General features: G+C 46.5%; 1 long non-coding RNA gene across 1 annotated transcript; it reads right to left on the bottom strand.

Annotated features, from left to right (window-relative positions):
* Positions 1-2,395: 2,395 nt before the first annotated feature.
* LOC123110951 (uncharacterized) lies at positions 2,396-3,658 on the bottom strand. Its single transcript, XR_006453915.1, has 2 exons — positions 3,486-3,658; positions 2,396-3,383 (listed from the first exon to the last, which is right to left on the bottom strand). It is a non-coding gene; the product is annotated as an uncharacterized lncRNA (long non-coding RNA).
* Between the last annotated feature and the right edge of the window lie 6,344 nt (positions 3,659-10,002).

The raw sequence follows: 10,002 nt of genomic DNA, 5'->3' as shown, positions 1-10,002 counted from the left end.
CGATTCCAAGATACCCGCGTGATCCTAAATTTTTTTAGTGAAATTTGAGAAGAGAATAGTCAAAACTCTACGTCAGGATGCCTTACCAAAGCGATGCAGGGACTGAGGAGTAAAAAGAATCCTACTCTCCGATATATATAATCCTAAAAGACTCAAAACATTTTTCTAGACTCAACAACGCCAGTGATTCGATCAAGCAGGGGGCTCCTAAGTCGCGGAAGGCTCTGATTACCAACTTGTAACACCCTTGATGCGGCTATATCTCCCACGTGTCGAAGCACGACTTAGAGGTATAACCGCATTGAAAGAAATGTCGAAAGTGAGGCAATCTTCACACAACCCATGTAATACATAAGGGAAAGAGATACATAGTTGGCTTACAATCGCCAGTTCACACAATACATGAATAAAGCATTACATCAACCAGATACAATCAAGGTCCGACTATAGAACCAAAATAAAAGAAGACTACCCCAAATGCTACACAGATCCCCGATCGCCCCAACTGGGCTCCACTACTGATCAACTGAAATGATACAACACAATGAACGAGATCTTCATCGAGCTCCTCCTTGAGCTCGGTTGAGTCACCTGCCCAGTAACATCGGCACCTGCAAACTGGTTTTGGAAGTATCTGTGAGTCACGAGGACTCAGCAATCTCATACCCTCGCGATCAAAACTATTTAAGCTTATAGGAAGGGTAACAGGTATGAGGTGGAGCTGCAGCAGGCGACTAGCATATTTGGTGGCTAACATACACAAAAGAGAGCGAGAAGAGAAGCCAAAAGCACGATCGATGAACTATGATCAAGAAGTGATCCTAGAACAACCTACGTAAGGCATAACTCCAACACCGTGTTCACTTCCCGGACTCCGCCGAGAAGAGACCATCATGGTTACACACGCGGTTGGTGCATTTTAATTAAGTTAAGTTTCAGGTTTTCTACAACCGGACATTAACAAATTCCCATCTTCCCATAACCGTGGGCACGGCTTTCGAAAGTTCAAATCCCTGCAGGGGTGTCCCAACTTAGCCCATCACAAGCTCTCACGGTCAACGAAGGATATTCCTTCTCCCAAGACAATCCGATCAGACTCAGAATACCGGTTACAAGACATCCTCAACAATGGTAAAACAAGTCCAGCAAGACCGCCCGATGCGCCGACATCCCGATAGGAGCTGCACATATCTCGTTCTCAGGGCACACTGGATAAGCAATCCGTACAACTAAAACCAGCCCTCGAGTTTCCCCGAGGTGGCGCTGCAAGGCGCTCTAGTTTGGACCAACACTTAGACAAGAATTGGCCCGGGGGTGGGGGGTTAAAATAAAGATGACCCTTGGGATGCGTGACTCCCAAGGGAAAAAGGCTAGGTGGCGAATGGTAAAACCAAGGTTGGGCATTGCTGGAGGAGTTTTATTCAAGGCGAACTGTCAAGGGGTTCCCATTATAACCCAACCGTGTAAGGGACGCAAAATCCGGGAACATAACACCGATATGACGGAAACTAGGGCGGCAAGAGTGGAACGAAACACCAGGCATAAGGCCAAGCCTTCCACCCTTTACCAAGTATATAGATGCATTAATTAAATAATAGATATTGTGATATCCCAACAAAATATCCATGTTCCAACAAGGAACAAACTCCAATCTTCAACTGCAACTAGCAACTCTATAAGAGGGGTTGAGCAAAGCGGTAACATAGCCAAACAACGGTTTGCTCGGACAAGGTGGGTTAGAGGCTTGGCTTAACAATATGGGAGGCATGATAAGCAAGTGGTAGATATCGCAGCATAGGCATAGCAAAAGAGCGAACAAGTAGCAAGTAAAGATAGAAGTGGTTTCGAGGGTATGGTCATCTTGCCTGAGATCCCACAAGGAAGAAGAACGAGTCCATGAAGAAGACAAACGAATGAAGTCGAACGGATCCTCACAAATGCGACGTTATCGGAACCAACCCGAAGAAGCAACACCGGAAAGAAGCAAACAACATAGTAAACAACCATCATATAGCATGGCATGATGCGCAAACAATTATGATGCATGTCCGGTTTAAAGATACATGGCATGGCAAAGTGCAACAACCAAAACTACAAATTAAGTGGAGCTCAATATGCAATTGGTTGCATATTGATGGAACACCACGTGACTTATTTAGTTCACTCCCGGTTAGGTACTCAACAAAATTAAATGTTGTAGGACATGGCAAGAGGTGAAGCATAATGAAACTATCTATCTAGGCAAGTTTAAATGAGGCCGGAACAACAAAACAACAAGTCCGGAAGCTCCTCATGTGCATATTTTAGGTTTGGTACTGATCTGCCCTAAACACAATTTTAGAGTTGTTAAACATGCAAAGCAAGTCCACCATGTTAAACTATGCATTTTTCCACCCCATTTACATATAAAGTTTATTAAATTCTGAGTTACGGTTATTTAGTTATGAAATAAAACATTTTAGCATGGCATAGGAGCAAATTTAACCAAACAACATTTTAAACATGGATGAAAGTTGCAAATAATTAACCTACACATAATTCTAACCATTTTTCATACATAATTCATTTTAATCCGATGCACGAATTGAGAGTTATTATATGCATGTTGTCTAGGGGGTTTCCTGCAAAACTGCTGTCTCTGGAAATTAGCTAAAATGTTCTGCGAAAAAAAACACCTCTCGGGCTGAATCTGGTGCACTGCTGGGCTGAACAGAGAGGAGGGACTGGAGCTATGCTCACATTGGGCCAGTGGGCCAAAAGCGAAGAAGCGGTGACGGGCCAAGGGGAGGCACCACTGGGCCTTGGCGGCAGAGGGAGCTGGGCCGCCGCATTGGGCCTCGTAGGCAGAGCGAAGCGGAGGCAGCGCGATCGGGCACGGCATCTCTGATCAACAGGAAACAGGTTCAGTGTAGGGGCGAAGCAGGGGAATTGGCCGGCGACGCAGGTGGGCTCCGACGAGGTCGCCGGTGGCCGAGGACGAGGCCTAGCTGCCGGGATCCGGCTGGAACATGAAAGTGCGATAGAGTGCTAGTCGGATCTGGTAGTGGAAGCCGATAGTGGGTGGCGCGGCCGCATGCGAGGAGGTCAACGCGAGGCCGGCGGTGATGAGGGACTTGGCGCGGGGCAACGGCTTGGCGCGCAGAGGAGGCCAGCGGGAGAAAGAGCAGCTCGGGCGCGCTCGGGGTCGAGCTCACGCGCGAAGTCCTCGGGCACGGGGAGCTGGGTACGTTACAGGCTCAGGGAGGCATCAGGCGAGCTCTATCTCATTGCAGGGGATGCAGGGGTGGCAGGCACTTGGCGACCTTGATGCAGGGGAGAGGTGGAGGCGTGGATTCGGTGAGGCGGCGGAGTTCCTTCAGCGGCCATGGCGCCTGGCGTGCTACCTGTTGCAGCAGTACAGAGAGAAAGAGAGAGATGTGAGAGGAGGGAGTGGAATTTTAGGGAGGTAGAGAAGATCGAGGAAGAGTGACAGTAGGCGAGGCGACCTGGACGTGGCCTTCGCCGGCGGCAGTGGGGTGCTACTGGAGATCCGGCACCGGGCGAGACAGGGAGGAGGAGAAAAAGGACGCGGGGCATGGCGCTGGTGGATCGGGGTGGATCCCGATGGGGATTTGGGAGATAAGTGCGGCGGCGGCAGGGACAAGTGCCTAGAAGTTAGGGTTTGGTCTAGATTTAGACTAGAGAGTATATATATATATATAAAGAAAGAGGGAGACATTTAGGGGCTAATCCGTCCCTCCAGATAAATTGAGCGGTCGAGAAAAATAGACTAGGAAGTCCAATTAACAAAACGGAGACGTTTTGTAGATGTTTGGGGATGATCCGGACACAACGGTGGCGATAGTCCCGGTCGGGTCCGGGAAAGCTTTTCGGACACGCGTGCGAGGGGTCGGTTGGAACTCATGGGCTGTGCAGAAGGGCTCGAGCTGAGAGAAGAGAAGAGAGAGAGGCCCGGCGACTGTTTCTGGAGACCGAAAACGTCCGACGTTAGACTGGCTATAATGCCGCTATAGTTTAACGGTTGGGATATCAAACGAACTCCGAATGCGATGAAACTTGACAGGCAGTCTATCTGCACTATAATAAGATTACACACCAACTTTCAACCCAATCCGAGAACATTTTCCAGCCACTTATAAAATAATAATTCGGACATGCCGCGGGCGCGTGCAAGTGTGGTTGGGCTCAGAACAGACAACGGACGGAACTGGGGGAAACCCGGAATAATGCAAGTTTCGAAAACATGATGATGCAATGCGGATGATGACATGACAAGATGCAACACGCAAGCGAATGACACGGCAACGACAATGAATAACTGGAAGACACCTGGCACATCGGTCTCGGGGCGTTACACGATGAGACCGTCAAGACGAGTTCCTTCAAGTGTTTCACTTGCGGAGCCATGGCCACAAGTCCTATGAGTGCACCAACACGCGGACCATGATCCTCAACGACGACGCCACTTACGACTCAATGAGTGAAGAAGAAATGGACGCCATCGAGCAAGTCGCCATGCACGGGCAAGTGAACGATGAAGAGGAACAGGTCTTTTGTGATGAAGATTCAAGTCCCGCCCTTGTTGTCTCCAAGGTCTTGACTCTCCAACATCACCAAGAAGAAGAAGAATGATGCCATATATTACACACCAAGGCCGGAATCAGTGGACGATCCGTCAAGGTCATCATCGGTGGAGGGAGTTGTCATAATCTCTCAAGCGAAGAACTTTGCTCCAAGCTCCAATTGTCCAAGACGAAGCATCCACAACATACAAAGTGCAATGGCTTAGCGACTCCAGCACCATCAAAGTCGAGCACCGAGTACAAGTCTCCTTCAAAATTGGCGCCTACGAACACATCTTGGAGTGCGACGTTGTTCTAATGACCGTTTGCCATCTTCTCCTTGGACGCCCATGGCAATTCGATAGAGGAGTCATCCACAACGGCCGAATGAACCACTACATCTTCAAGATGAAGGGCAAGGAGTACGTCCTCCGTCAAATGTCGCCAAGTCAAGTGATCACCGACAAGCAAGCCACCCATCATGGAGATCATAGTGAGAGAGCGAGCCACCAAAGAGAGAGTGAGCGCCACAAGCCCAAATCGAACACCTCCACGATGAGAGAAAAGAAGAGCTTAGTCCTATTTTTCACCAAAAGTGAGATAAGAGGAGTGTGTGAGAACCCATCTAGTGTCCTACACTACATCCTTGTGTGCAAGGACAATGCTCCACAAACTAACACTTCTCACACTCTTCCTCTACTATTGTCTTCTCTTTTGCAGAATTTCACGATGTTTCCCCGACGAGCTACCTCTGATACTACCTCCACTACGAGGCATTGAGCACCGCATCGACCTCATCCCCGGAGCACCACTTTCGAACAAAGCTCCCTACCGCGTCAACCCCGAAGAAACCAAAAAATACAAAGGCAAGTAAATCATCTCATAAACCATGAACATGTGCGTGAATGTTTGAGCCCTTGTGCCGTCCCGGTCATTCTTGTGCCAAAACGAGACGGTAGCTTTCACATGTGCTCCGATTGTAGACCTATCAATGCTATCACCGTTCGCTATAGGTATCCCATTCCATGCCTAGATGATATGCTTGATGAACTTAGTGGTGCCACTATATTTTCTAAAATTGATCTCAAGAGTGGTTACTATCAAATGCGCATACAAGAGGGTGATGAATGGAAAACCGCTTTCAAAACCAAGTTTGGCTTGTATGAGTGGCTAGTATTGCCTATGGGTCTCTCGGAAGCACCGGGTACTTTTATGCGTCTTATGAATCATGTCTTTCGCCCTTACATTGGTATATTTTCTGTGTTCTACTTTGATGATATCCTTGTTTATAGAAAATCTCTTAGAGATCATGTCACCCATGTTCGAACCGTTTTGCAAACTCTTCAAAAAGAGCAACTCTATGCTAATATGGATAAATGCCTTTTTGGCGTTGACAAGCTCGTTTTCTTGGGTTTTGTTGTTTCTTCTATGGGTGTTCATGTTGATGAGTCCAAGATCAATTCTATTAAGACTTGAACACAACCAGCCAACTTGCATCAAGTGCGTAGTTTTCTTGGCCTTGCGGGTTTCTATGGTCGCTTTGTGAAGAATTTTAGCACCATTGCTTCGCCTTTGCATGCTTTGAGCAAGAAGAATGCACCTTTTGTTTGGGGACCATCCCAAGATACCACATTCAATGAGCTTAAGAATTTTCTTACTCATGCTCCCGTGCTTGCTTTACCCAACTTCGACAAGCCTTTTGAGATTCATTGCAATGCTAGTGGTAATGGCATAGGAGGTGTGTTAACGCAAGAGAAGCGCCCCATAGCTTACTTTAGTGAGAAACTTTCCGGAGCGCAACTCAATTACCCTAGCTATGACAAAGAGCTATATGCTTTAGTGCGCATTTTGCATGAATGGGAACATTACCTTCGTCCCCCTGAGTTTATCATTCATACCGATCATGAGACTCTCAAGTATCTAAAGGGTCAAACCAAGTTGAACAAGCGTCATGCTAAATGGAGTGAATTTATTGAGTCTTTTCCTTATGTCATCAAATACATCAAAGGTAAGGAAAACATTGTAGTGGATGCTCTTTCCCGCATATGCATGCTTGTTACCCAACTTGAGTTAGATGTCATTGGCTTCGAGCATATCAAAGACTTGTATGAGCATGATGCAACTTTTGCTACTCCTTATGCCAAGTGTTTGTCGCATACATCTTGGGAACGCTATTACATCAAAGATGGATATCTTATGAGAGCTAACAAACTTTGCATCCCCGAGTCTTCTCTTTGTTTGTTGCTTTTGCAGGAATCTCATGGAGGAGGCTTAACGGGACACTTTGGACGAGACAAGAGGTTCGCCACACTCTCAAAGAACTACTTTTGACCAAAGATGTTTCGCGACGTCAATCACTTCACCAACCGTTGCTCTACATGTCACAAAGCTAAGTCCAAAGCTCAATCTCATGGCCTTTATATGCCTCTACCAATTCCATGCCAACCATGGGAAGACATTAGCATGGAATTTGTACTTGGTTTGCCTAGGACTCGAAATGGGAAAGATTCAATATTTTTCGTTGTGGACCGTTTCCCAAAAATGGCACATTTTATTCCTTGCAACAAGATAGACGATGCTTCACATGTTGCTAATCTCTTTTGTAGGGAAATATTGCGTGTACATGGAGTGCCAAAGACTATCGTATCGGACCGCGACGTCAAGTTCCTTAGCTACTTTTGGAAGACCCTATGCGCCAAGCTAGGAATCAATCTACTCTTCTCTATGGCATATCATCCACAAACCGACGGCCAAACGGAAGTTACGAACCGCACACTCTCCGCTCTACTTAGGGTACTCATCAAGAAGAACATCAAGGAGTTGGAGGAGTGCCTACCTATCGCCGAGTTCGCCTACAACCGAGCAAGACATTCAACTACCGGCAAGTCCCCCTTCGAGGCCATCTATGGATTCAACCCATTGTCACCATTGGACATTCTTCCTCTACCACTCCAAGAGCGCATGAATTTGGACGCAAGTGCACGCGCGACAAAACTCAAGAAAGTGCATGAACATACAAGAAACACCATCGAGCACCAAGTACAACGCCTTGCGACCAAGCTCAACGTCAACAAGCACCCTATGGCATTCAACATTGGAGATCTCGTGTGGCTACACCTTCACAAGGACCGCTTTCCCCAAGAATGCAAGTCCAAACTTCGACCACGCGTGGATGGACCCTTCAAGGTGCTTGCACGCTACAGCAACAATGCATACAAGATAGACATTCCACGTGACAAGTACAACGTGAGCGACATCTTCAACGTCAAAGATATCTCTCCGTTCCATGGTGATGAAGAATTTGATCCGAGGACGGATCTTCCCCAAGGAAGGGGAGATGATGCGGAGCATCCCAAGGCCATCCCCATGGACCCAACTACATCTCCTTTGACACCTCTTGGACCCATGACACGAGCATGTGCAAGAGCTCTCGCAACCGAGGTGACATCACTCCTCTCACATTTCCACTTTGATACACATGAGACATGGCTACTACCTCATACAGATACTTTGTGCATGCTTAGGTACCATGGAGAAGCTATGGAGAAAGGAGAAGAAGAAGAGGAAGATGGACATGAAGACGGAGAAGAAGAAATGATGAAGAGGAAGCTACAGCCTCCAGACGACCGGCCTGGACCGGACGTCTGACGACCTCCAGGCTCCGGACGTCCGACCCTCTCCGGACGACCGACGCCCCCACACCCGAGCCAAATCTATGGATTTACGGAGCCCCTTGGACAACCGACGACGCCCAGACGTCCGACCCCGATCGGACGTCCGACCGAAGCACACCCGAGCCGAAATTACGGACGTCCGACAGGCATCGGGCGTCCGAACCCTCGCGAGCCTCCGGACGACCGGTGACCCCCGGACATCCGACGCCTATGTGCTGATTCGTGTTGGGCCGCAGCCCATGTACCCCTTCGCCCCCCCTCTTTTGCACTAAGACTACAAATACTCCACCTATTCCTTCTAGCTAGGGTTAGCAAAGGATTAGCTCATGTTTGCGTGATAGCTTTGCTCATCCACTTGGTTACCTTCTCCACAAAGATTCGAGCCTCCACCGGAGAAGATCCCCCAAGCGGACTCAAGACCCCTCTTTAGCGAAGAACATCAAGACCTCCTCACGAAGAAGACCGGATACCCTTGTATCGTCCTTAGTTTTCCGTGGATCGTGTATCTTTCCTTTTGTATTCGAGGATCTAGCATAAGTGTGACTTGTTCTTGTTAGTTTGAGTGTTCCTATCGTGCTTCCCCTTGTGTTTCCCTTGTTTTTCCCCTTGTGTTCTTCGTGTTTTTCGCGGGATCCACTCCTTTCGTGAAAGATCGGCCCCTAGGGTTCCTACCCTACATCACCCCAGGATATGATTTATTACTTCTCTGCTAAATATTTCCCCGCTCATAAGGAACTAGCTGCCTTAAGGGAAATATATAATTTTGTGCAAATTTAAGAAGAGAGTCTCCCACAAGCTTGGGGGAGGCTTCTCCAATTACTTAATGCTTTGCCTGATCATCCTCTCAAGAAAAATGAAATACTTGATATCTTTTATAATGGACTAACTCATGCTTCCAGAGACCACCTGCATAGTTGTGCTGGTTGTGTTTTCAGGGGAAGAACTATTGATCAAGCTGAATTGCTATTGAATAATATGTTGAGTAATGAAAATGATTGGACACTTCCTGAACCAACTCCTAAGCCAACTCCGAAGAAAAGGGGTATTCTATTTCTCAGTCCTGAAGATATGCAAGAGGCAAAGAAATCTATGAAATAAAAAGTATTAAAGCTGAAGAGGTTAAGAACTACCACCTATTGAAGAGATACATGGTCTTGATAACCCGACATAGGTAGTAAAGTTAAATTCTCTCTATAGATTTGATGAAGGTGATATTCCTCGTTATAAGTCTACTAGCCAATGCTTGGATGAGTTTGATAATTTTATTGTTAAACAAGAAAACTTTAATGCTTATGTTGGTAGACAATTGAAATGTAATGCTTATATGATTGAACACTAGAGTGATTATATGTCTAGAGTTAAAGGTGAACTTAAACTTATTAGTAAACATGCTTCTATGGTTACCACTCAAGTATAACAAGTACTTAAAGCTCAGAATGATTTTCTCAATGAATTAAATAATAAGAAAAATGATAATGCTGTTAGAGTTGTGACTAGAGGGGGTAAAATGACTCAGGAACCTTTGTATCCTGAAGGCCACCCTAAGAGAATTGAGCAAGATTCTCAGAGAACTAATGTTGATGCACCTAGTTCTTCTAAGAAGAAGAAAAATAAAAATGATAGAACTTTGCATGCTTCTAGTGAACCTGTTGTTGATACACCTGAGAATCCCAATGATATTTGTATTTCTAATGCTGAAACACAATCTGGTAATGAACATGAACCTAGTGATAATATTAATGATGATGTTCATGTTGATGCTCAAT

The sequence above is a fragment of the Triticum aestivum genome, chromosome 1A (assembly GCF_018294505.1).
Source record: "Triticum aestivum cultivar Chinese Spring chromosome 1A, IWGSC CS RefSeq v2.1, whole genome shotgun sequence".
Taxonomy (NCBI): domain Eukaryota; kingdom Viridiplantae; phylum Streptophyta; class Magnoliopsida; order Poales; family Poaceae; genus Triticum; species Triticum aestivum.
The sequence above is the reverse complement of the archived record's forward strand: the minus strand, read 5'-3'. Positions and strand labels throughout refer to the sequence as shown.